General features: G+C 40.9%; 1 long non-coding RNA gene across 1 annotated transcript in view; it reads right to left on the reverse strand.

Annotated features, from left to right (window-relative positions):
* The window catches only part of LOC144311431 (uncharacterized), a 354,863-nt gene extending 336,448 nt beyond the window's left edge, over nt 1-18,415 (reverse strand). Inside the window, exon 1 of the long non-coding RNA XR_013377038.1 lies at nt 18,066-18,415. This is a non-coding gene — a long non-coding RNA (uncharacterized LOC144311431). The remainder of the gene's footprint in view (nt 1-18,065) is intronic.
* Between the last annotated feature and the right edge of the window lie 6,973 nt (nt 18,416-25,388).

A 25,388-nucleotide genomic window follows, 5' to 3' on the forward strand; every position in this document is an offset into this window, starting at 1 on the left:
CCTTCATCCTCCAACTCAATAGCTTTTTGTTGGAGATTCCACAAGTGCTCTTTGGAGCATATCAGCAAATGTTTGCTTTGTTTACTGGCCACCCAAGGATGCCTAGAACACAGAAGGGGGATGGCATCGGTATAAGCTTACATTGCTATTTAATGTGTCATGGGTGGAGCACCCAAAATGCTAACAAAAACCAAAGAGGTTCCGCAGCTTAGTTTTAAGGCACTGCAGGAAATTTGCTTGTTGTATTTATCTTTTTCAAATTTTCCTCTGGTTCTAGGATCTGTCTTCCTCCAACACCCTCCTGAAGTTTTCTGACCACTCCCCTGTCCACCAGTGGTGTGAGGATCAAATAGTCCAATCTCCCCTTATCTCTCACTAGTATTTAAGTCATGACTTTTGTGCAAATAATCAATTGACTATGTAACCAGAAGTTCATTGCCCTCTGTACTTTATAGAAGAGCCAGTAGGCTATTCAATTCATAGCGCACATTCAATAAACCAACTTCTCACTATTATAAACCCGATTTTTAAACTGAAGCAGAAGTTCTAATTAACACAGCCACTGGATGAATGTAGCCTAACTCTATAAGGTTAATTTCATTTTATCCTTGCTACTATACTAACAGAGACTGAGATAAAGTTACATCATTTTTAAAATGACCCCAGTATTCCCTTCATTCTTTATTCTGGAATTAAATAAATGGTTTTAAACCATTCTTCATTCTGAATTCCAAAGACCTTGGGTGACTGTCATCTGATCCACACGGCACTTTTATAACTATTCTTCTAAAGATTTCACACAGGTGCCTTCCTCCAAAGGCAGCAATAATGATATTCCTTTCCTATCTGTAAGGGGGGCTGCAACATCTAGAAAGTCTCAAAGCCATCATATTTCATAAGGAGAAGTCATTATTACATTCATTTTATAGATTAAAAAAAATGATTTCAAGCAAGTTCAAAAAGACCTGCTCACATTAAAGCAGCTGGTAAGTGACGAGCTATTAAAGCAACCCCAGATCCTTCCATGTGTCAGTCCAGAGACCTTCCCACCCCACAGTCATCTCTCCACATCCACATTCCCTTGGTCCTCCTCTGGTTTTTAGTACATGCTTTCTCCCTAATGCACACATTCCTGGGGCGGGGGGTGGGGGATGTTTTTTCCTTTCTTCCCTCTAAACTGACCACCTTCAGGAATTCCTTTCAAATTCAGATAATTCATATCTAAAGCAAAGACCTAAGGGGGAATTTTTTTTTTTCTATATGTGCTATCTTAAGAATTCTACTTCTTGGGAGATATTAACCATTTATCAAATGCTATCCAGTACTTGGCATGTCTGTGGAGGTTCAACTCAATTTATATTCACTGAGGAATGAAACATCAGATAGTATGTCCCTAGAGAATAAGGTGTTAGGATGGAAGGCAGATCCCCTTCTAGGATCTCCTGTCTCTGATCACCAGGCACCTTTCCAACTGGGCAATAAATTCTCCAACATTCTCAGTAGTCCAATGTGTTCCAACACTGTAAAGAAAAGCCCTGAGCAAGAATTTGCAGCACTGCACACTGACTACTTCCGTGGAGGCAGCCACACTCCCCCTTTGACCTCAAGACCTCGCCCTCTGACAGGTCATTCAGCGGAAATGCTCATGGTCAAAGAGCAGAAACTCTGCCTGATTTCTGAGCCCAAGGATTGCATCTCATTCATTTCTGAGCCTTCAGTGCCTTGTTCAGTGCCTAGAACACATATAATTGAAATTAAAACTTGTGGGAAGAAAGTTACATTTCAACTCTGTTGGCAAAAGTTTTCCTACCTAAGGTGAATTGGCAACCACCTAACACTTGGCCCACACAGGCCTTCCCTAGGTCTCATACCTTGAGTCCATCACATAATAAAACTCTTTCCAACACAGACAATCCTAGATTAAAAAAACAAAAACAAAACAAAACAAAACAAAAACAAAAACAAACAAAAAAACATAACAGTCTTGACCAGATGCACTGTGTAGACCTTGTTTGTATCTTGATTCAAACAAATTAACTGGAAAAAGAAAAAAAAAAAAAAACACTCGGAGACAAATGGGAAAATGTGAATATGGATGCCATATATCAAAGAAAGATTATTGTGGGTGGGATGGCATTGTGATTTTATATGCTTTCTAAATTTTCAATCAGATATTTAGGGGTTGAAATGCTATGACTTCTGGGATTTCCTTTAAGAAACTTTAACCCAATAAAATTGTTAAAATCTAAATGATGGATAAGTGCTAGACTACTCTTCATGCCCGTTTGGAATTTTTCTTGATATGCAATTTTTACATGAACACAAAGCAATCACTCATTGCAATATGACAATGTTCTGCTTTTACTGATAAGAGTGGTATTTTCATGTATGATCCAATATTAATGTACACATATTCTCCTAGAAGCAACTTGTGTTTCTAGATATTTCCTATGCAAGTTCTTTGAAGCGGAGAATTTAGATATTTAGAGCAATTAAATATGTTTTTAGTGTGTACTAAAATAAAATCTAAAGCTTATACAATTCTACTGCAAGTCTGTCTACTACAATCTGCTTTCAGCAGGGCGTACCACTGACCAATTTCAGACCAGCTAGACTACAAGCTAATTAACCCCTTCAAAAGAAGGTTTACAAAAAAAATCAACCATTCTCTGATCACATGCCAGTCGCACAAGCTAGCTGTTCACCTTTGCTAGCCACCAGCACTTTATATACTGCATTCATTAGATGTAACAAACATTTAGGATACTTACCATGAACAAGACTCTATTCTATGCCCTTTCCAAATCTTAACTTGTTGTACTACTAATAATAACTCTTGAAGTTAGAATATTATTATTATTTTCTACCTTACAGATGAGGAAGCTGAAGTACTGAGAGGCTTAATATCAGAGCTTTCGGTGGAAGAGTTGGGATTAGAATCTGGGGAGCCTGGCTTCCGGAGTCAGCTCTTAAGAGCCATGACATGGCACCTCTCTATTACAGTGATGACATTAATAGTCCTCGATGTGCTACTTTTTAAATAAAAGTGAAAAATTATCCATCCTTAACTTATAATTTTGTAAACATCCATGAACTGTAGAGAACATAACACAGGCAGAATTTGAATCAAGTATCCTGAGAGAGAGTCCAATGGCTTTAAGAGAACACAGCTTGCTTAAATATGATTTTCTCCAGGGCTCACCAGCCCTAGAACCATCTTTACCTTCACTCTTATCCCTGTCTCTCAGTGCTCCTTTCTTCTCCCTTTCCTGCCAGTGAACTATTTTGAAAACCAGCCTGTCATCATTGCCAGTGAAGATGTGACCCCAACTTGGACCGGATGTCTTACTTAGTCTCACCTTCCTCTGTGTTTCTGTAGTTCTAGCTGTCCATTATATCTCACACGACATTGCAGGCGGCTGTTGCTTACCCCCATCTCACAGTAGTTTAGGTGCACCTGGGTTGGTTAAGCATGCCTTCAGCTGGGGTCATGATCTGAATGAAGGTCCTGGGATTGAGCCCTGTATTGGGTTCCCTGCTCAGCGGGGAGCCTGCTTCTCCCTTTCCATTTGCCTCTACTCCCTCTGCTCGTTTTCTCTCTCTCTCTCTCTGTCAAATAAATAAATAAAGTTTAAAAAAAAAAGAAAAAGAAACTATGGCTTCATCTTCATTGCTATTGGCACTACTTTCTTGCATCCCTCACAACACCTACCAAATGCTTTGCTCATGGTCCATGTTCAAAGATAAATAATTGCCAACATTATCATTCCCCTGCAGATATGCAGAAGTGCCAATGACAAAAGTTCCAGTTGATAAACCAAATATTTGTGACATTGTTCTCAAAAAAAAAAAAAAAAAAAGAGAGAGAGAGAGAGACATCTTTAGCCCAGGAATGAGGTGCTAAGCCTCCGGGAGGTGATTTGCAGCCACGTTGATGTCTCTGCCTCCTTCACTCATGGCTGCTGCCCTTTAGAATTCCTTCAGTTGAACCAAGATAAAAGGCTACAGGTATAAGCAGAAACCTTTTTCTTCATGAGAACACAACCACATAAAAACAAGCACGAAAGATGATCTTGGGGGATAATGACTCCAAAAACTAAGAGTATGTCAGAACCACTTACTGTGCAGCTACTACGATTGGGCTCAAATCAGACATGATCAAATCCTAACTACTGTCTGAAATCAACAGTCTTGTCATTTTTTGGTTTAGATATATTGGAGCTCAAGGTACTGCAAAACATAAGGCAAAGTGGGGAGGACAAGATCATCATTCATTCATGCTATGGTTAATTTCAGTACTGAGCATAACCACCAGAGTGAACTATAGTTTTGAGAAAATATATATTAACCCTTCCCCCGTTAGAACCCTTTCACTTTCTCCCATCCCTGAAAACAAAAAACACAAGAGATAACAAGAGATACTTTACTTGACAAGGAGAAAGCCTTAAAATTTTAAAGAAATTTACATTAGAATTTGACTCTGATAAATAATTCAGAATGTTTTTTCATTTAAAAATATGTGTTAAAATATTGTCTATCCGTAACTATAGACACTATAGGTGTCCAACACAGTGGCCACCAGCCTTATGAAATGTAGCTGTTGATACTTGAAAAGTGGCTAGTCCAAACAGGTATAAGTGTAATATTTGATACACATCAAATTCATTGATTTGGTTTAAAAAATGTAAAATGTCTCAGTCACTTTTTTATTGATTATATATTGAAGTGATAATATTTATATATTGGGTTAAACAAAATGTATTATTAAAATTAATTTCACCTGTGTATTTTTCCTTTTTTAATGTGGTTACTATAAAATTTAAAGTCACATACGTGGCTCACATCTGTGTTATGGGCCTATTGGTTAACCCTTTATAAACTACAAGACAGCAGAAACCCAGTAAGACATAGCTTATGCTATAAATCATCTTCCCTTAGGCCCCTCCCATACCCACATGCAGCTAGAACAGTCTAGGAGCAGTTTAAGTATGTGTAGTGCAACTCACCATAGCAGAAACTGGGAAAATCATAGCAAAGGCTAAATGGAACTAAGATGATATAGGGAAGAAGAAATGTGGATAACACAAAATATTAGAAAATTCTAGAACCATACTCTTTGATCCTGGCAATCAGAGATATGAAAAACCACTGGAAACCCCTGGTCAGAGACCACCTCATCCCACTCAACCCTACTATAGTCAGCTCCCTGATGAAGATCCCCTCCCCCCTCAACAAGGCATCTTTCCAGTTACCTGCCCTCAAGAGACACTAAGCAGTACAGAGCTTGGTAATGGGAGACAAATATTCCTTCTGTTACAGTAGTTGGGTAGTTGCTGAAGGTCATTAATATCTGCAGTAAATTTGCAGGTACTCTACATGGAAGGAATGGTAGCCTTTGGTCCTTTCAAACGAGTGGGTATCATTTATTTCTTACACTTCCATTAAAAGCACAAGAGGGGAAGCCCCAAAGGGAGTGATACTTACAAAATAAAAAGCGATTATCTTTCTTTTTACTCCAACTTCCAAGACGAGGAGGAAAATTCATTGATGAGTATTTATTAACTAATGATGAAAGAGCACTTCAAAAATGAAAATGGCCCTGAAACGCACTACATTATTCTGATTGCAGAAAATGGGAGACTAAAGAGAAAGAGCGCTCTATAAAATGTCCTCTGCAATTGGCTCCGTCTCTCGTGGGCCTCTCAGATTCCTTTGTCCCTCCCACGATAATAACTTGTCTTCATGGCCATAGCCAAGAACACATTCTTTGTTTGGTTACATAAGCTCCTAAAAATAGCAATTTATCATGGAAATGCTAAATGACCCTTGAAGATGGTGTTCTGATGGGCTATTAAGTTATTGCTGTGTCTATCTACTGATATGTATTATAATTAAAGATAAAAAACCCTTTCTGATGCTTTTCAAACCTTAAAAGTATATCAATTTCATGCTCTGGGCATTTTTATCTTAAAAAAACATGAAGAAAAGTTTCCCGCCGTCAAAGTAGTTTTACCACAGATACGGAGATGAATTTTTCTCCTTATTAATGAGTTCAATGGAAAAAAAAAGGAGGTTAATTCAAAGCGTAATTTATTTTTTTCTGTCTGTCTAGCTAAGTTTGATAAATGAATTCAAAGTAAAATAATCAGAGAAATTAGCTGACAGAATGTTTAAAGGAAAACTAATAGTGCACTGCTCATTTCTTAAACCTAGCACTTTAAAACTGAAAGTCCCAAGTAATCTAGTTGATGTCTCCTTAAGACCAGAGAGGTTGAGATGCTTGCCAAAGTTACACAGCAGCGCCAGCTTGCTCTCCTCTGCCCTGGATCACATATGGATAATCATTCTCCTTGGCACCAAGTGAATGAAGGAAAGAAGTGCCTCAAACAGAACTTGAGTACTCTTGGGGCTACAGAAAACCAAGATTTTGAGACAGGGCTACCAACGTCAGGGAGACTTTCTTCACAAAACTTACCAAAGAGTCAGGATGGTTTCCTATATAATAAACTTATTAAAAAATAAAAATAAAAAATAAACTTATTCAGGTATGGGTTGGTTTCTTTCTCTGTAGCATTTTTTAACTGAAGTAAAAGGCACATAAACTGACATAAAATTAACCATTTTTAAGTGAACAATTCTGTGATATTTAGTACATTCTCAATGCTGTGTTCACCTATACATTTTTGTCATCCCAAAAGAAAACCCTATACCCATTAATACCCATTATGCTGCCACTCCCCATTTCCCCCCTCCTGCCAGCCCCTGGCAACCACCCATCTGCTCTCTGTTTCTATGGATTTACCTATTCTCAATATTTTATGTAAATAGAATCACACAATACGTGACCTTTTGTGACTGGCTTCTTTCACATAGTATAATGTCTTTGAGGCTCACCCACACTGTAGCCTGTAGCAGTGCTTCACCCTTTTTTATGACTGAATAATATTCCATTGTGTATCTACAGAATAATTTTGTCTGCTCGTTATCTGTACATAAAGTATTTGTGATAACTTTTGATCTCCAGTACTGTTTGAACATCTTACTCTCGGGCAGCCTGGGTGGCTCAGCAGTTTAGTGCCGCCTTCAGCCCAGGGCGTGATCCGGGAGACCCGGGATCGAGTCCCACATTGGGCTCCCTGCATGAAGCCTACTTCTCCCTCTGCCTCTCTCTCTTTCTCTGTGTCCCTCATGAATAAATAAATAAATAAAATCTTTAAAAAGAACATCATACTCTCAATTAACATACTCTGAAGAGTCCTCACTCAGAAGCTAGTCATTTCTTGTTCAACAAAATTGAAAGCAGGGTTAATCCTGCACTAAGTCAGGACACCTGGGTGGCTCAACAGATTAAGTGTCTGACTTGTGATTTCAGGTCGTGATCTAATGGGTTGTGGGATAGAGCCCTGCAGAGAGTCTGCTTGAGATTCTCTACCTCTGCCCCCCCCCCTCTCTCTCCCTCCCTCCCTCCTCCAAATAAATAAATCTTAAAAAAAAAATACTGCACTTAGTGTCATCACTCTCTTTGTGTAACCTGCTATATTCTATGAACCATTTCTAACAACAACCCTGTGGATGGAGTACTATTATCATCATCTTTATTTTATAGGTGAGGAAGCGGGGACATAGGGAGCTTAATTAAGTGTCTGTCCAGTGTCACAGCTGGTAAATGGTGGAAGCAGGACTGGTCACCCTTCCTTTCTAGCCACCCAGTATCAGAGATCACTCAGTGATCCACACCAACAAAGTCACAACTCACTTCACAGGTTATAAAATACTTCTACAAATTTAATTTGGAAGCAATGTCCACACATTCAGACCAAGAACAGCCTCAAGTCATCACCAAGCTGAGATCCAAATGTATGTTTGGAAGTCAGTCCTTGTAATTCATAAGGCATTTTCCCAAAGTATTTAGCGGTTTACAAATGGCGTGTAGATTCTATTAGCCCATAAAAAACCTAACCCATCAGGTAGCAGAACTACATTGTTTCTGCATTATCAGACTTAAATTTTATGTGTTCTATTACTTTTATAACACAGCATGTTCCAAGCTGGGAATGGAGATGTCTGAACCTCAGGCCCCCATCCAACAGTGGCAGCCCCTACATACCACCCAGCTCCTCCTCACTGCACTTTGCTCCAATACTTGTGGAAGTTCCAGGAGTAGTGAGATGACATCCTCGTGATGAGGAAAGTTACATTAAAGAGGTTCCCAGGCAAACCTCCAAAGAAGAATAGGGTCAGGTATGGGAGCTGACCATACTCTCAGAGAAGAGGCAGGATATTGAGGAAGTGTGGGGAGAGATGGAACATAGCAGGGATAAGGTTTGTGTATGGCATTTAGTGGTGAGCTACAGGTTGATCCCAAATCATAGCCCCAAATAAGCTTTAATGTTAAATAGAAACATGCTGGAACATTGTGTCATATATGATAGCCAGATAAATGAGATAGCACCAATTGTCCATATATTGTAAGAACTCAAAATAATACAGGACAAATACTTTCCCGTACAATGCTTTAGAGTTTACAAAACACCTTACCACCCATTATCTCTTGAGGTTCATGCAACAACCCTGTGAGTTAGGATCGATTTTTTTTTAATTTTTTTTTAATTTTTATTTATTTATGATAGTCACAGAGAGAGAAAGAGGCAGAGACACAGGCAGAGGGAGAAGCAGGCTCCATGCACCGGGAGCCCGATGTGGGACTCGATCCCGGGTCTCCAGGATCGCGCCCTGGGCCAAAGGCAGGCGCCAAACCGCTGCGCCACCCAAGGATCCCCCAAGATCGATATTAATATACCCATTTTACAGACACAGAAATTGATTGTAGCAGTTGAATTCCATAGCCACACAGCTCATAAGTTGTGAAACCAGTACTGGAATGAGGGCTTTTAAAAAAAATCTATGAGGTATGAGTTCTCTCTGCAACAACATGCCACCTCAGGCCAACTTCAAGGAAGGCACCAATATCCTACAGAAAGGAAAGGAACAGAGAAATAAAAACTGCTCCAGGTGAGAGAAACAGCAAAACACAGCCTCACATCCTGTTGATGTAGAAGCAAATATGACTTTCTCTGGAGCATTTATTTTGTAGCTCATTCATCCCTTCTCAAAATCCTAAATCCAGAGACAAGGTTACCTCAGAGGTGGCGGGAATGTAGTCGGCCACATAAAAAGGAAAAGTGTAGGTTTCCTTTCAAAGACCAGATCTCCTCAAACCAAAATAACATCAGTTATTCCAGTGATTTTTACAGTTATGTTTTATTCCTACACATTGGACTTTTTAAATTTATCTACAGGATTATCCCTTCTTTAATTGCAAGTATTTACTCAGGACAGAAGCCTTTCAATTAAATTGTCATGCTATGCATTTTTAAAAATCACTCAAGTCCGAGGGCTCTTGATCAAGGCTCTGAGGCTCTTTCAGGCTCTAAGGTGAGTGCTGGGATTATTTGCTTGGCCATCAAGCAAGTTGAAGTGGGCCGCTTTCCACCAGAGTTTGATAGTTACAGGTAGCCTAGGTTCCAATTGTGAAAGACCTGCCATCCCACCAGCCCCACCATCTTGTTCTCCTACTAACGTCACACAAGCCCCTTCTATGTCACACTGTGGAGAAGAAAGAGGTTCTCAGAATGCCTGGCATTTATAGACATGAACTTCATCAGCCAGCCTCACAACGAATGGCTATTCTAATGTCCACCCCTGGATACATTAGAATTGATGTTCACACATGTGAAGATGACTTGTTTTATTTTATTCCCTATAAAGAGTGACAGAGAATCTGCATGTGCATTAGAGTGGATTTGGAGGCTGGTATATGAGGAGAGAGAAGACGATCACTAGTGAATGTTCTAGCCTTCTTGCTAAGGCTTTATCATACCTCAGATGGACTGACCATAGGCATAAATCCTATGAATGGAAACTTCAAAGCCAGTATGTTTGGTTCAGTTCTGATTCATCCTATTAGTGTCTTTCTAACTGGTTGGGCAAATTTTGGCCCTCATGCCTCTTACTGCCCAGCTTCCACTATACAGTGGATGATCCTGGCCAAGTATTATGGTCCCTGGACTCCTGAAGTCCATGATACTCCTGTATCATGTAATACAGACTGAATCTGGAATCAGAAGCCCTGGACTTGAATCCTATATTTGCTATTGATTAGCCACGTGACCTTAGCTAGGCAACAAGCTGGCTGATAAGCTGGCAGTTCTTCACTTATGCACAGAAAATAATAATACCTTAGCACTGTTATGGAAATGAAATAAAATAACATATATGAAAAAGATCTTGAAAACTTTAAAGCCCTCTTCAAATATGACTTATCCACTCACTTAGCAAATGCGAGTCACTGTCCCAGGCAAAAATAATAAATAGTCGACATCCTTCCTTGTGTAAGTTTATAACCAGATTTTCTAAGAAGATAGAAATTGTTTCCACAAGAGGGGGAAAAAAATGAAGTGGACTTTCGAATCGTTATCTGGTTAAATCAGGCCATGGAAAGGGTCATTTAGGTATGTTCTAGGCATGGAGGGCAAGGGAGGCTTATGTTAAAGTGGTTCGATTTAACATCTGACATGTCTGTCACTGTAATCACAGTTCCAGGGACTGACACATGAATGCCCTGTTGTTGAAAATCCCATAATGAAGAAGAGAATATGACTTCCCTAGTCGCCTCCCTGACCCTAGTAGGAGTTTTCCATCATTTCATTAAAAAAGAAAAAAACCTACCACATACTGCTCAATATGGTGACTGGCTCCTGAACAGTCAAGACGTTATTTTCAAACACATTCTTTCATTGCTTTTCCATCCCCATGGGGCCCTGCTATAATTCCTGGCCTTCTGAAACCCCGTGGCTGAGCTTCCACCGTGCTGAGCAGATTTTCAAACAAAGTCCCCTTGCTGTGTGCATAGAAGGCCTCCAGAGCCGCAGGCATGCCTGTCGGGGGCTCCAGTGCTGAATTTACTTCCCACATCTTGGACACATCACTCTCTCCCCACCATCCCTCCCTCCAGTCCCCACTCCTCCCTCGCTCCCCTCCCCCTTCATTCCTAAATCCTACAGCCATGACAGAAATAAATTAGCTAGAGGTACAGGTCACACCTTGGAGAGCAGTAAACGTTCTGTGGGAAATCAATAGAGAAGATGGGATTCTCAAACAGCTGAAGCAGAAGGAATGATGCATTGATGGCTATACATAAACCAAACAAAGGAGCCTGAGAACAGCCTTCCAGGGAGGGGCCGTGCACTCCGGGTTCATTTATCCCAACACCTGAACCCGAGATAGCACCACAGAAAAGATGTTCCCCAGACACCTGTGCTTCTGCAGCTTTTTTCCTCAGGAAGGTTAAATGTTGCTCTGCGAATATTTGTAAAAATTAAAAATGATGTTCAGATTGAGGATGCTAATGCTGCCCCCCAACCCCGAAGCCTCCTGGAGGGTCCTGGGCTGCGTGTGGGAGACATATATCTCTTCCAGAAGAACTTCCCTCTATGGCTGCTGACAGCAAAGGAGGGGAGTGATGGTCTACATGGTTCACTGAAGCAGTGCAATCCCTAAAGCCTGAAGTGCGATGAAACCCAATAAGCTTCAGGCTCTCACAGACCCGGGTTCTAGTCCTGGCTTCGTCACTCTGTAGCAGAAGGACCTTGGGAAGGCCGCCCTTATAAAATCGATTGAGCAGCAATTGAAAACATGTGATATACATAAACACCTGGTACAGAAGAGACACCCAGTACCTGCTAGCTGCTGTTCTTTCCCTCTTCTATGTGATTATGAGGAGCTTTTTTATTTCTCTTGATGTCCATACTTTTCTTACCCTAGACCTTTTGCAAAGGTGGCCCCCAGTAAAAATTTGATCCAACAGGAAATTCCAGGTCTAGCAAAAAGAGGGGAGACCTTTCAGTCCCTCCACAGCTATATCAGCTACTAAATGCCACCCCAACTGAACAGTCTAAGTCAACATGGCAAGCTTGCTATGTGAACACAGTGCTGAAACAAAACCTACCTAAGAACCTCACTTTCAGAAATTTTGGAAATTGCATTTCTCTGTAACAAGTCTTTTTTTCCTCCTGTATTCTCTTTTTTTTCACTTCCACAAAGTGCATTTACTAAATGATTTTGTTCTTTTTTTTCTCCTCGTTTCGAGCCTCCTCAGTTCCTCTCCCACAGCTGAATTTCAGTAATGAAACAAATACTTCTAGTGGGTAAGCCTTTACAAACTATCTCATATACTGACTTTTTTACATTCTCGATTTTTTTTCCATTTTCAATGGTGGTGGAATACATATAATATAAAATTTACCATCCTCACCCATTTAAAAATATACAGATCAATGGCATTAAGTACATTCCGTTGTTATGCAACCATCGCCACCATCCATCCCCAGAACTTTTTCATCCTCCCAGACTGAAACTCTGTATCCATTTCCCTAGCCCCTAGCCCCTGGCAACCACCATTCTACTGTCTGTCTCTGTGAATTTGACTACTCTCCATACCTCATATAAGTGGAATCATACAGTGTGTGTGTGTGTGTATGTGTGTGCGAGTGTGTGTGCATGTGTGTCTGCTTTGTTTCCCTTCCCATAATGTCCTCCAGGGTCATCCATGTTGTAGCACCCATCAGAATGTCCTTTTTTAAGGCTGAATAATATTCCATTGTATGTGTAGGTACCACATTCTGTTTATCCAGTCATCCATTGACAGACACTTGGGTTGCTTCCATCATTTGGCTCTTGTGAATAATGCTGCCGTGAACATGGGTTCATGTGTTCAAATACCTCTTTGTGAACCTGCTTTCAATTATTTTGGGTATACACTCAGAAATCGAATTGCTAGATGGGATGTAATTCTATGTGTATCTTTTTGAGGACCTGCCATATTGTTTCCCACAGCAAGAGCACCATTTTGCATTCTCATCCACAGTATCTGGGATTCCAACTTTTCCTCATCCTCACCAACACTTGTTATTTCCTTTTAGGTAGCCACCTAATCAGGGTGGCAGTTCTCCCATCTTCTCAGAAGTATGTGGAAATATACCTGTTTAACAACTTGTTTGGTACCCTGAGTGGTGGTTCATTTCTCCTTTGCATACGGGAACCTCTTATGGTTAACCAAATTCTGCTTTGGCTACATTATCTGCCTAGCTTCCTTGTGTCTTCAAAGACTCCCATATTTCACTAATATGACAAATACAAAGTTAATTTGGGCAATAAAAGAGTTTTTAATATTTTGGTATAAAGCAGTTTGCACAGTTCAGCCAACCACGCCACCTTCCATCTAATGAAGTGAAGGAGGAGCCTTTTCAGAACAGAAAAGCAGAAAGCACAGGAATGGTCACATAGTAAGCAGCAGAGAGGAGAAGAATAACCATGGGTCAAGCAGGCTACGTTTTTAAAAATCACTTTGCCCTTTGGTCAACCCACCTGAGGAAATTCTCTCTGCCCTTCCAATTTTCAGGTGTGAAAAGTAAGGCATGGTGGAATGGAATAATCTACTCAAGGTCACACAGCTAAGAAATGCCAAGGTCGCAACCCAAATCCCAGGCATTTCACTCCAAATTCTGGTTTTGTGTTTGTTTGTTTGTTTGTTTGTTTCCAAATTCTGGTTTTAAGCTGCATGACACTACAGAATAATAACTGGGGTTTTCACTTCTAAAGCTGCAGAGCTATTAAGGGCCTCTTTTAGGGGAACACAAAGATGCATTTTGATCTGTTGTTCAAGTGGAGTGGCTCCCCAGAGGCAGGTGCTGTGCACAGAGTCAATTAAGCACCAACCCTTCGTGTGAACACTCACCCAACTCTGGTTGAGTTGGTGGATCCAGAATTAGGCAAGCCTGGCATCTCCCACCTAAGGACCTTGCAGAAATAGTCCTCAGGAGCTGAGAGGCTACTGGACCACAGCTGGCCACCTAAAATGCTTCCTAGAGGTTGTCCTCCAGGTATGCTCAGTTAATGGATCAGAGCAAAGCCCTCTCTTTGCTTTGGTGGCCATAGATACTTCTCTCCTAGCAGATTTCCTCCTTTTTAAACTTCCTCAGGACACTGTGAACATGAAAGACACTAATGTGAGTAGAGCATAAAATCTAGTGGAGGATAGATAATAGATGCTCAAGAAACCAACACTCCTCTCCATTCCCCATCCCCTTATAGTAGACAAAGGACTGAAAGTCATGGTAAAGCATCTGCACTCAAAAGAATTTAAGAATTTTAAGTAGACATTTGAAATCTGTACTCAACATCCACTGTTCCTGAAACTGGCTTCACACTTTAGCCCTGCCACACCTATTTCGTCAGTCTGCACGTAAGCGCTCCGTGCCTTTATATGTACCATTTCTTCAGCTAGACTGAATGTGCTCTGAGGGGAGTGGCTCTGCCTTCCATTGGGTCTTGCAGCCCTGTTATGTATGGTGCACTTACAGTTCTCAACTCAGTTACAAAGCCCCAATTTGGTCAGAAGTGGGCCTTGGAGCTCTCTCTCTCTCTCTCTCTAAGGAGATCTTTCTAACATAATGCTATGTATACTCTCAGCGACTCCACCTACAACAGCCCAGTCAGTGCTGGTCAGAAGGGTCAAGAAATATAAAATCTTGACAATTCTACAGCCTGTGGGCACAAGGGCCTTCACTTGTTTTTCAATACTCACTGGAGCTATGAGTCTAGAATAGCCTCTGACTAGCCATTCTTCCCTTCAGAGAGACTTCTCACATGCAAGAAGTCTGCTGAGCAGCAAGAGAAGGACACCAAAGATGACCAGCTTCGACTCAGCCACACTGCTTATCTCAGACACATCTGCCTGGATAACTTCCCTCCAGCCTCTCCCTGGGTGGAGATGAAGAAGACCGCTTTTGCCTTTGTTAGCTCCCTGCCAGCAGGCAGCATGGTTTTTGTACTTTCAATAAACATGCCTTAAGTGCTATTCATAGAATGATGGTAACTCACCAACACAACTGCCCTGAGAATCTGGGAGTTGAGCTAAGAACCGACTGGGATTCACAGTTAGCATAACTGGCACTCACCCTGGGTGAAATAGAACACAACAGCAACAAGACCAGGCACCACTGAAAATGTTGTAGGGTTTACGGTGTGTGAAGCACCATACTAAGTATTTTACATATATCATCTCGTAGAATCTTCACAACCACTCCATGCTAGGTATCCCCTTTCTACCTATAAGGTATCCCCTTTCTACCTCTGCAAAGATGCAGAGAAACCCAGTGAAGCCTGAGTGCTTTGTCACTATGCCATATAGCACACACCTTGGGGTCCTACAAATAGGATTCAGAGCCAGCCTCCCAACTCCTTAAGTGTGACTGTGGATGAGGTACATAACTTTTCTGAGTTTTTTCCTTCATTATGGGACTCACACTACTTAAATCCCCTGCCATACCTTGCACCTTCATGAACCATGGGCCTCCTCTTTACATACCCCCCCAACTCAGTAACCCCAATCTCCGCACCTAGAGTTTCAAACCCTGAGTTGGGCAACCTGAACTCCCATCCAGCCTTTATCTGACATGAGGCAACAAGTCATCCAGTCTTTCAGCTTCATGATTTGTCAGATGAAAATGTTAACACTGGTCCAATTGATTTTAATGTGCAGTGTTAAAGATAAAAGGAAAGACGAGACAGTTCCCTGAAAGGGCTCATGTGCTTCTCAAATTTAAGAAACCATGATAGTAACAAGAGTAGGTTGGAGAGACTATTGCACAGAATAACGGGCCACTGTCCTAAACCTCTCAATGAATAGGGAAACTGAGTCCAAGATGGAGAAACTCACTTCTGACCATTCCTAACAGCATGTAGGTGAAGTCCTAAACTGGAGCTTGAAAGCTCTGTGTGCTGATTCTAACTCAGCCACTGCTTGGGACAAACCACTGCACTTCACTACATAAGGATGTGATAGTTGCCTTCTCCAAGCCCAATGGGTAGGGTATGGGCAGGACACAAAAACACCTAGAAAACTTGGGACAAGAACCTCTGGGAAGTCAGTTACATGCATTTTTTAAAATGTGATGTCAGGATTATTTTTTTTTCTCCCACTCACTTTCCCTTGTCACAATCTAAATTTTATCCAGATGTGAACACGAAGAGCCTTGGGTTTCCTTTGCCCCTCGAAAGGTTTCAGTACTATTCCTTGAGACACAGGTCATGAAGGGGGAACAAAGTGGGAAAGGGTGCAGGGATAGGAAAGGGGAGTTGGAGGAGAGAATGCTCCAGAATGTGTGCTTCCTCTCTTTCTATACAGACAGAGCCAAGGCAGTGAAAGGGTCCCTGACACCAGACAAATGCCCTTGGCCGTGCAAAGCCTTCCAAGCTGCACTGTCCCACAGCCCAGACCGCGTGCGCGTGTGCACACACACGTTCGTGGAGAACTGTGCTCTCCCATCCCAACAAGGATTTGTTGTTTCAATTAAACTTATCAAGATCTATGCCACATGTTAGGGAAGAAAGGAAAAACCCAAACAAGACTGAATTACTGTGGCTATCTCCTTGGGGATCAATCTATAACAAATAAACCACCATCTCTGCGCTGGAGAAGCTTTTACTTATGAAAAGCAGAGACAGGTGCAGAATTGCGGCAATTGGTACTAAATCAAAGCCCTGGGAACAGAAGGAAGTGGATTTAGATGCATCCACTTAGCTTCTCTACTTAGGTCTAAATCACAGGACAGGCTGCGGATCAGAGGCCTGGCGGGGTCTGGCCTCCTCTTCCTCCTCTCCCCTGAGGTCCCTTCCCAGTTTGCTCACCGCTTCAGCTGCCCAGTAAGAACAGATGGGCAGAAGTTAAAAAGAGGGAGGTCAGCTCATCAGCAAAGTCCTATTTCACACCCTGCCCCACCTCTTACCATCGCTTTCTGGGACGTAAAGATGGGGAACGAGGGGCAGGGGTGCTGCTGTGTCTGATTCCATATGAACTATGCTATTTCCATTTACATCCCCTGAATAGCGAGCTGGTCAGTCTGATTTACACATTGGTAATATGTGATGCTTTGTATTCCGGCAAATATTTAATCCCTGACTGATCAATAATCCTCGCCTGGCTGTTCTGATTTTGAAAAGAAATAAATCCCCTTTTACCCTTAAAATTCTTGAATAAAATTAAACAGGGTGCACTGTTCCTTCATGAAGCCATGTGGCTTCGGAACCTTAGTCCTCAGATGCTTTAAAGGGGTCGCCTTTGCAAAGTTGCCTTTTCTGAGATCCTAGCATCTCTCTAACCTGAGTTTTCTGTGTTGTCACAATTGATACGGAAGACAGCACACTTTAGACTCTGATCTACTTTCTTTCAATTCAAAAATAAAATTGTTAACCCAAACTAAACCAAGGAGTATATAGCATGGAATTTTTTTTGCATTCACTACTTATATTCATCAAGAAGGTCTTGATTTAATCTCTTCATTATGAACCTCATTTCTTCCTTTCTTTTTCCCTCCAAAACTACATTTTTAAAAAAACTCAACTCCTACACAGATTCTTAAAAAAAGAAAAAAAAGAAAAAAGAAACATGTCCTTTTCTCAGAGCTAGAATTGAACACTGCAAAAAATGCACATTACACATAGAAAGAGATGACTCTCCTTTCCAGAAGGGGCTCACAATGCAGCCCCAAAGCCCACCAAAAGTTCCAAAAACAACAGCAACAGAAAACAAACTCTCTTTCATCTTTGGCAGTAACAAAAGCAATAACTTTCACCAAACCAACCCATGCCAAGAATTAATATAACACAGAACACATCCACATTCAGACCATTATGGCTACATCAGCTCACCACAATATTTGTTTGAAAAACACATAATTTGTGGTACAGAGACACACACAGAGAGAGAGAACTTCTAATACAAAAAGAGGTTCTTTCAAATGCAAATTAACCAAAAGACATATTTTCCCTGTGTTTGGAAAAACACTCCAACATATGAAAAACATACTTTTTGTGTGAAAAAAAAAATTGGTGTACACCCACTCAGTTGAAAAGGCAATTAAATTTGCTATAGATTACCTTCACAGTTGAGAAAAGTTAACTCCTGGTTTCATAAGTCCTTAAGGACTTTATTAGCATTCACTGACCTAAGCAGTCTTCAGCTCCCAGGTAGCAAAGTTTCTTTTCTTCTCCACTGAAATGCTCAAGTGGACTCTGAAGGACATTGTATTACTGAATTGATCGGAAGAGAATATTGTTTCCAATCTTCTGGCAGAAAGAAAGAAAAGAAAGGAGACGAAAGAAAGAAAGAAAGAAAGAAAGAAAGAAAGAAAGAAAGAAAGAAAGAAAAACAGGGCAAAATGCAGTCTAATCGAGCATTCTTCCTGGTGGAAAAAAAAAAAAAAAAAAAGTAAATCCAGTATTCTGGAATGAGTTCAAACATAGCTTGACAGGCTACAGGAGAATTTACACTGAGCATGCTTAGCCCTGCACTGCTTGCATGAGACACTCTTAATGAATATTACTTCCTTCCCACTGGCTATTCCTGCTGGAAGTCCACACCCACTCCTCTTTCAGAAGTCAGGAATTCAGCTTCAGCCAAAGTCCAGAAAACACGCTTATGCAGAGGCAAGGCCCCACCGATCCATAAACTTTCAGGTTGTGACCTGCAGGTCAGTTTGACAAATAGAACACGGGGGTGAATTTTTTTCTGCCCTTGCTTGTGTTCCCAGCTTTGTTGCCTGTCCTAAACTGCAGTTCCCCCGGAGAAAAGAAAAATAGACAGCTTTCGTGCTAAAGAACACCACGTCCTAAATGCCAGCTAAAGGCCTTTCCGATCAAGCTTCCAGACCCAGATTGGAGTTAAAAGTCGTTTGCATATTAAAACACAACAGTGAGGCTTTAGCTTCTGGATAAAATTGTTTGAAATTTTCTACCCAAAATGTATTCTTTCCGACAACTTATACATGAACATCATCTCTCTCTAAAATGCTACATGCTGGGGCACAACCTGAAAATATGTTCAAATTTCAGATTTCATCTGTCATACTGCCTACGTCACAATAAAAAACAGTTATTTTTTTAAAACAATGCTTTCCTTTTGCCTTTTTCTAAATCTCTCTGTCATCTTTAATGACAGGAGACCTGAAATTCTGGAAATTTAAAAATAGACTACTTCTCTGACAGTCATAAGACAGGATTCTTACTCTGCATGTGGAAAGGGTTAAGGGGAGGAGAAGAAGGGGGAAAGGTAGAGAGAGGGCCTAATATAGACAGCATAGGAATGAATGGAAGGGCCTTTTATATTTAAGATGATTAAAAATGAGAATAATAAATATCTTTTGTTGTCCTTCTGGTATTTTCAGGATGCCATTTGTATGTTTCTATTCTTTATTAAATTGCAAATTAAAAATATTATTAAATACTCATTTGGAATTAAAGTGCTTATTTGACAGGACACACACACACATATATACACACACACGCCAGTTTGTGTTTGAAAAGAAGTGATGTCGCAGAGAGAGTCAAAGGCAACAGCAATTCTCTAGGTATACAAAGAAATATAGTGTGCCCAGCATCTAACAAAGACTGCCTTGCTAGCATTGATTGCTTCAATTAATAAAAGGGACTTCGATGTACCTTAAGAATAAACCCATTGCCTCTCCCTACCTGTATCCCCCTCAGCAGCTACTGCTGAGCTGCTATGACATGTTCCTCTTATCTGAGATCCTTGACTGCTGTTGAATAAATAAAATTTCCTCAGACATATTTTCCTTCCTGTAATTATGAGGTTTTTGGAGAGTTTAGGCATGAGGGTTGTTTGTTTTTATGCTTTGCCAAGGGGAAGAATAAAATTTAGCTCCTCCATTCCAAGTGTGTTTATTTATACTGTTCCAGAGCAAACTAAGTTTTCAGCAGTTAGATGAAGCCCAGGGGAAACTGAGTTTTGAAAGGCTAAATAATCCTCATGGCCCTACATAAAGTAAGTGCAAAATAGGAAGGATATTTTTTTTGTTTGACCTAAAATGATCGCCTAGAGATCAGAGAGGCCCCACAGCTTAATCAAGGGCTGGTGCTCTGACCTGTAGACAGCCTTGCCTCCCCACCATCAGAGTACACTGCTTTCTGGTCTTCTCTCAAGAGGATGAGCACTCATCCCTGAATCCAAGGGTGCTGTGGATGGAAACAGTCATGCCTTTTCCAGCTTAAATTTTTTTTATGACATAAGTCCTTTTTTTGTAATAAAGATTTTAGTTATTTATTCATGAGAGACACTGAGTAAGAGGCAGAGACACAGGCAGAGGGAGAAGCAGGCTCCCTGCAGGGAACCTGATGTGGAATTCTATCCCAGGACCCCAGAACACACGCTGAGCCAAAGGCAGATGCTCAACCGCTGAGCCACCAAGGCGCCCCTCCAGCTTAAATTTTAAGATGATGCTATAATGGTCTTTACAATGACATCATGCTCATCTATTCAATTAACAAATATTTCCTGAGCTCTTCCTCAGACACTTATCTGACACTGGTAATTACTTAATGATTAAGATGGACATAGCTTCCATCCTCAGGGAGTTTACACTCTGGAGAAAAGGCAAATACATAAATAGATATGTAAACAAACAATAACAAATGTATTTACAAACTATAGCAAGCAAAACAGGAAATAAATGGGAAATGCTGAGAGAGTAAGTCATGGAAACCAACGCATATGTGTCAGGGATGAGGAGCCACAGAATCAGGAACATGGGAGGCATGTTTAGGGAAATAATCATTAGCCAACCCAACATATGAAAAAGAAAAATATATGACATGGTTTGGTTAAGGCCCTGAATGCAAGATTAAGGCATTTGGATTTAATACGGTGTGTAATGGGAAGCCACTGAAGGATTTTTAAAGAAAAAAAAAATACAAGAACAACTGTTCTTTTTAAAAAAAAAACTGAAATGTTAGGGGTGCCTTGGTGGCTCAGTCAGTTAAGTGTCCAACTTTTGATTTCGGTTCAGGTCCTTATCTCTCCATCATGAGGTCAAGCCCTGTGTTGGGCCCCACGCTGGTTGTGGAGCTGGCTTGGGATTCTCTCTCTCCTTCTGTCCCTCTCCCCCACTCATTCTCTCTATTAAAAAAAAAAAGAAAGCTGGAATGTTAATAGAATATAGCCATTTAGAGGATACATTGGGGATTAATATGAAAAGACCAGTTTTTGTAATAGTCTAGATGAGAGACAGAGACAGAGGGAGAGAACCTAGCCCAGGGCAGCACAACAGTGACAGAAAATAATGTGAGAGAAGATATGGTCACAGAATTGATAGGCTTTGACAATTGAACAACTCACTGGACATGCAGATGAAAATAAGGAGGCGTTTTAGGGGATCTGCAGGAGTTCTGACCTCAGGAGCTCTGAAAATGAGTGAAGATCAGGAAATCAGAGAAGTAAGAAGATCATGTCGGGTATATGGCAGCTCGAACATTTACTGGACTGCTTGTATGTTGAGTTTAAGAGTTACAAGGCTATCCAGCCTACACTACTAATTTATTCGGGCATTATATTTAGCTATTAATAGGAACCGGATTACAGTCTCTTCAACACCCTACAGGTTTATTTTTCTGTCATTTGAAAGAAATTCTGAGGCTGGTGGTCCAAAACTTGGCCACCAGGAACCCAAGGCTTTCTGTCTTTTTGGTCTATTACCCTCAAGGCATAGTGTCCATCCTCAGGTTTGTTTTATAGTCCAATATGAATGCAAGAGCGCCAATCATCACATCTGCATCCCAGCAATTAGAAGGAAGCAAGGAGGAGGAAAAGTAAAGATGACTGCTGTATTAGTTTTCTATCACTGCTATTACAAATTACCTCAACTTAGTGGCTTAAAAAACACACACACAGATTTACTACCTTACAGTTTTAGACTAGAAATCTGACAGAGGGTCTCAATGGGGTATAATTAAGGTGTCAACGGGACTGCCTTTCCTTCTGGAAGCTGTAGGAGAGGATCTATTTCCCCACCTTTTCCATCCTCTATAATAGGACACTGCATTCCTAAACTTTGGGTCCCCTCCCCCATTTTCAAAGCCAGCAGCAGTGGGTAGAGTCCTCACACTGGGGCACGCTGGACTCTTCTTCCTCCTCTTTCACTTTCAGAGATCTTTGTAATTACACAGGGCCCACCCAGATAATCCAGGATCCAGCTAGTTAACAGCATTGATTACATCTGCTGCCTAAAATAGCATATTCATAGGTTCTGGGGATTAGGGTGTGGACATCTTTGGGGAGCATTATTCCACCCTCCACACTTGCCTTCTGCAGATTTAGGCATCTTAACACAGTCTTCTCAAAAGCCTTACAGAGTGTCTTTCTCTTACATTCAGTGATGCCTCCTATCTGTGAGGAAGGCTAAACACAACGCTCCCTTTGACACCATAGAGATCTATTCCTAAGGAATAAGGGAGAATAGAAATTGCGTAGGCAGTTGGCAGTCTCTGACCCCTGGACTACTGTGGTAGCATCTTAATTGGTTGGCCTTATTCTAGACTATCTGTATTGTCCACATTGCTACAAGTTAGATCTTTCTGAATTCCCTATGATTAAGACAAATTGGTGTTGTAAAATCTCCATTATCTATTTTCTATGGGGCCAAATTCTCTAGCTGGATGCTGAGGGCCTTTTGCATGCTGGTCCTAAACTGCCTTTTCAGACTAATTTCCACCTTTGCCACCACATACATGAGCTCCAGCTAATTCCAATTCCCACTACTCCTTGAACATACTAAGCTCTTTCACAGCTAAGTACTCAACAGTGAGTGGTAATGGGTAGTCCTGGTACATAGTCATGGTGCAATTGTTATATTACTATATAAATTATATGCAATATATTATATATTATTCCACCAGTGATGAACTGGCCAGGATACTAGGGTAATGAAATGTACTGGCAAGGATAATATGTCAGGACTTGAAAGACAGAAACCATGAAGTTGAATAACTGCTCCTGGGGGCTAGTGATGCATTGAGGAATGACAAGGAAAGGCTGTGGGTAATTAATCATCAATTAAAGGTTAAGTGTGAGAGCCAGTAAGCCTCCTTGGTAGCATTTAAAGAGACTCTCTTCTATAGCTGGCGAAAGCTGGGGACCAGGCCACAACTTAACTACAGAATTATAGTGGAGTTAAGATTCTCAGCAACCACCCCCCCCTCCGCCACCCCCCACCACGAGGCAGCAACTTCAATGGTAGGATCCTGATTAGGAAGGAATGAAACCCAGAGACTTGGGATGAGGACATCTGTGTTGATGTACTTGAAAATCTAGAATTCCCAAATTACTCTGGACCTCCTGGACCTGCAACAATAGCCCATCCTCCCCATTAAAAGCTGACCTGCATGACTCAGTCAGTTGAGCATATGACTCTTGATTTCAGCTCAGGTTGTGATCTCAGGGTCATGAGATCAAGCCCTGAGGGGGGCTTTTTTCATGAGAGGAGCTCCACATAGAGCTCTGCACTCAGCAGGGAGTCTGCTTGACATTCTTTCCCTCTGCCCCTCCATCATTTGTGTATGCTTACTCTCTCTCTCTCTCATAAATAAATAAATAAATAAATAAATAAATAAATAAATAAATATTTTTAAAAGCTGACATTTATGCCTTTTTTGAAGGCAATTGAGAGGTCTTGGCTTCGCAAAAGAATCTATGCTTCTTATAGGACCTACAGATAGCCATGGAGGTGATTAATAAAAAATGCCTTTTATTAATCCCAAGGTAAAGGTAAAAGGGCAGCCAACAAGGAAGTTACTTAATTAATAGGACAAACAAAGATGGATGATCAGGAAAGTGAAGGTAACTACTCCAATAAAAAGTCAAAATCTTTTGAGCAGTTTCTGGAATAGATCCAGAACCAACTGATTGAAGGAAAGGCTAAGCTTCCATGAAGAACATTAATGGAACACAGCAAATATATATGAAAATAACTTCCCCAATTCTTCCCCAAAGACAAAGTGATAGAAAGAACGTCATTTATTAAGAAAAGGGGAGTGAGTAGGTATTTTGAGAACACACAGAAAGCTAAGCCTTCATGGCTACCCTATTGGAATTGAAGTTTGGGGACCAGATAATACACAGAGACTTGTTCTATGTCCGAATTACAGTAACTCCATTTATTCACAGGTGCACTCAGTGATCGTTTCTCTGACAGTCAAATGTTCAAGAAGAGCAAGAGCCACACTTTGGCTCTTTGGACTGTGGAATAAGAGTTACCTAGTGATAAGTCCAAGAGGAATCCTCTAAATCATATCCTGTGGCTAAGATAGTAAATCCAAACAATACTTTATCCCAGGAGACAATGGCAGAGATAACACACTCTCAAGACCCAAAGAATACAGGGGTGATGAGCTCCATCATATCCCATTTAATTCACCATTCTGAACCCTACAAAAGCCAGATGGTTTGTGATTGATGACATGATATACAGAAAATCTGACCAAGTAGTAATCCTAACCACAGCTACTTTGCCAGATGTGGGATCTTTGCTAGACACACATGGCATTCAGAAAGCCACTCATCTGGCAAACGTGTTCTTTCCTATCCCTATCAAAATGTAGGATCAGAAGCATTATCTGTGTGCAATGGACAAAGTACACATAAATACATTTGCCCCAAAGTTACCCTTCCTCTTTAATATTGTTTAAAATTACCTGAACAGCTTGGACATTTCATAGAACATCACTGTATTCCACTGTATTGATGACATTTTTGTTAGTCCCACTGGATAAACAAGAAATGGCAAGTATTGGAAGTCTTCATAAGACACGTGTGTTTCTGACAGTTGGAAATAAATATTACAAAGAATCAGGGGACCACCATATCAGTGCGGGCCTTAGGGGATCAGTGTTTTGGATCATACTGGGACTCCCCCTCTGAATGAAAGTACACATTATTGTACTGTGTGCCTTCCACCACTAAAAAGGAAAAAATGCCTAGTAAATCTCTCCACCTTCCATATGCAGCATATTCCACTTTTAGGATGCTGCCCTGACCCATTTATTGGGTAACATAAAAGTTCTCCAGCTTCAAGAAAGCCCTGAAACAGGAACCAAGGCCACACGGCAGGAAAAAACAACCCCTTGGACATATGCCACAGAAGTGCCTATAATATTAGATGTTTTAACTGCTATAAGGAAAGGCATCATATGGACTTTATAGCAAGCTTGGATAGAAGAATCACAACACAAACTCTTAGGGATCGGGAGGGAGCAAGGCCATGCTTTCTATAACAGAGACCTAAAATTACTTTGACACAATACTCTTTGCATTGCTACTGGACTCTTTTAGAGATAGAGAATTTGACCCCTGGACATTAAGTGACCCTGTGGGCCCAGACTACCCATTATGGACTGGATTATATCAACCATCTGTAAAACCTGGGGGTAATCTATGTTTTGCAAGGTCAGGAGGGCCCAGCAGCAATTAACCATATGCTGAA

The sequence above is a fragment of the Canis aureus genome, chromosome 3, assembly GCF_053574225.1.
Source record: "Canis aureus isolate CA01 chromosome 3, VMU_Caureus_v.1.0, whole genome shotgun sequence".
Lineage (NCBI taxonomy): Eukaryota > Metazoa > Chordata > Mammalia > Carnivora > Canidae > Canis > Canis aureus.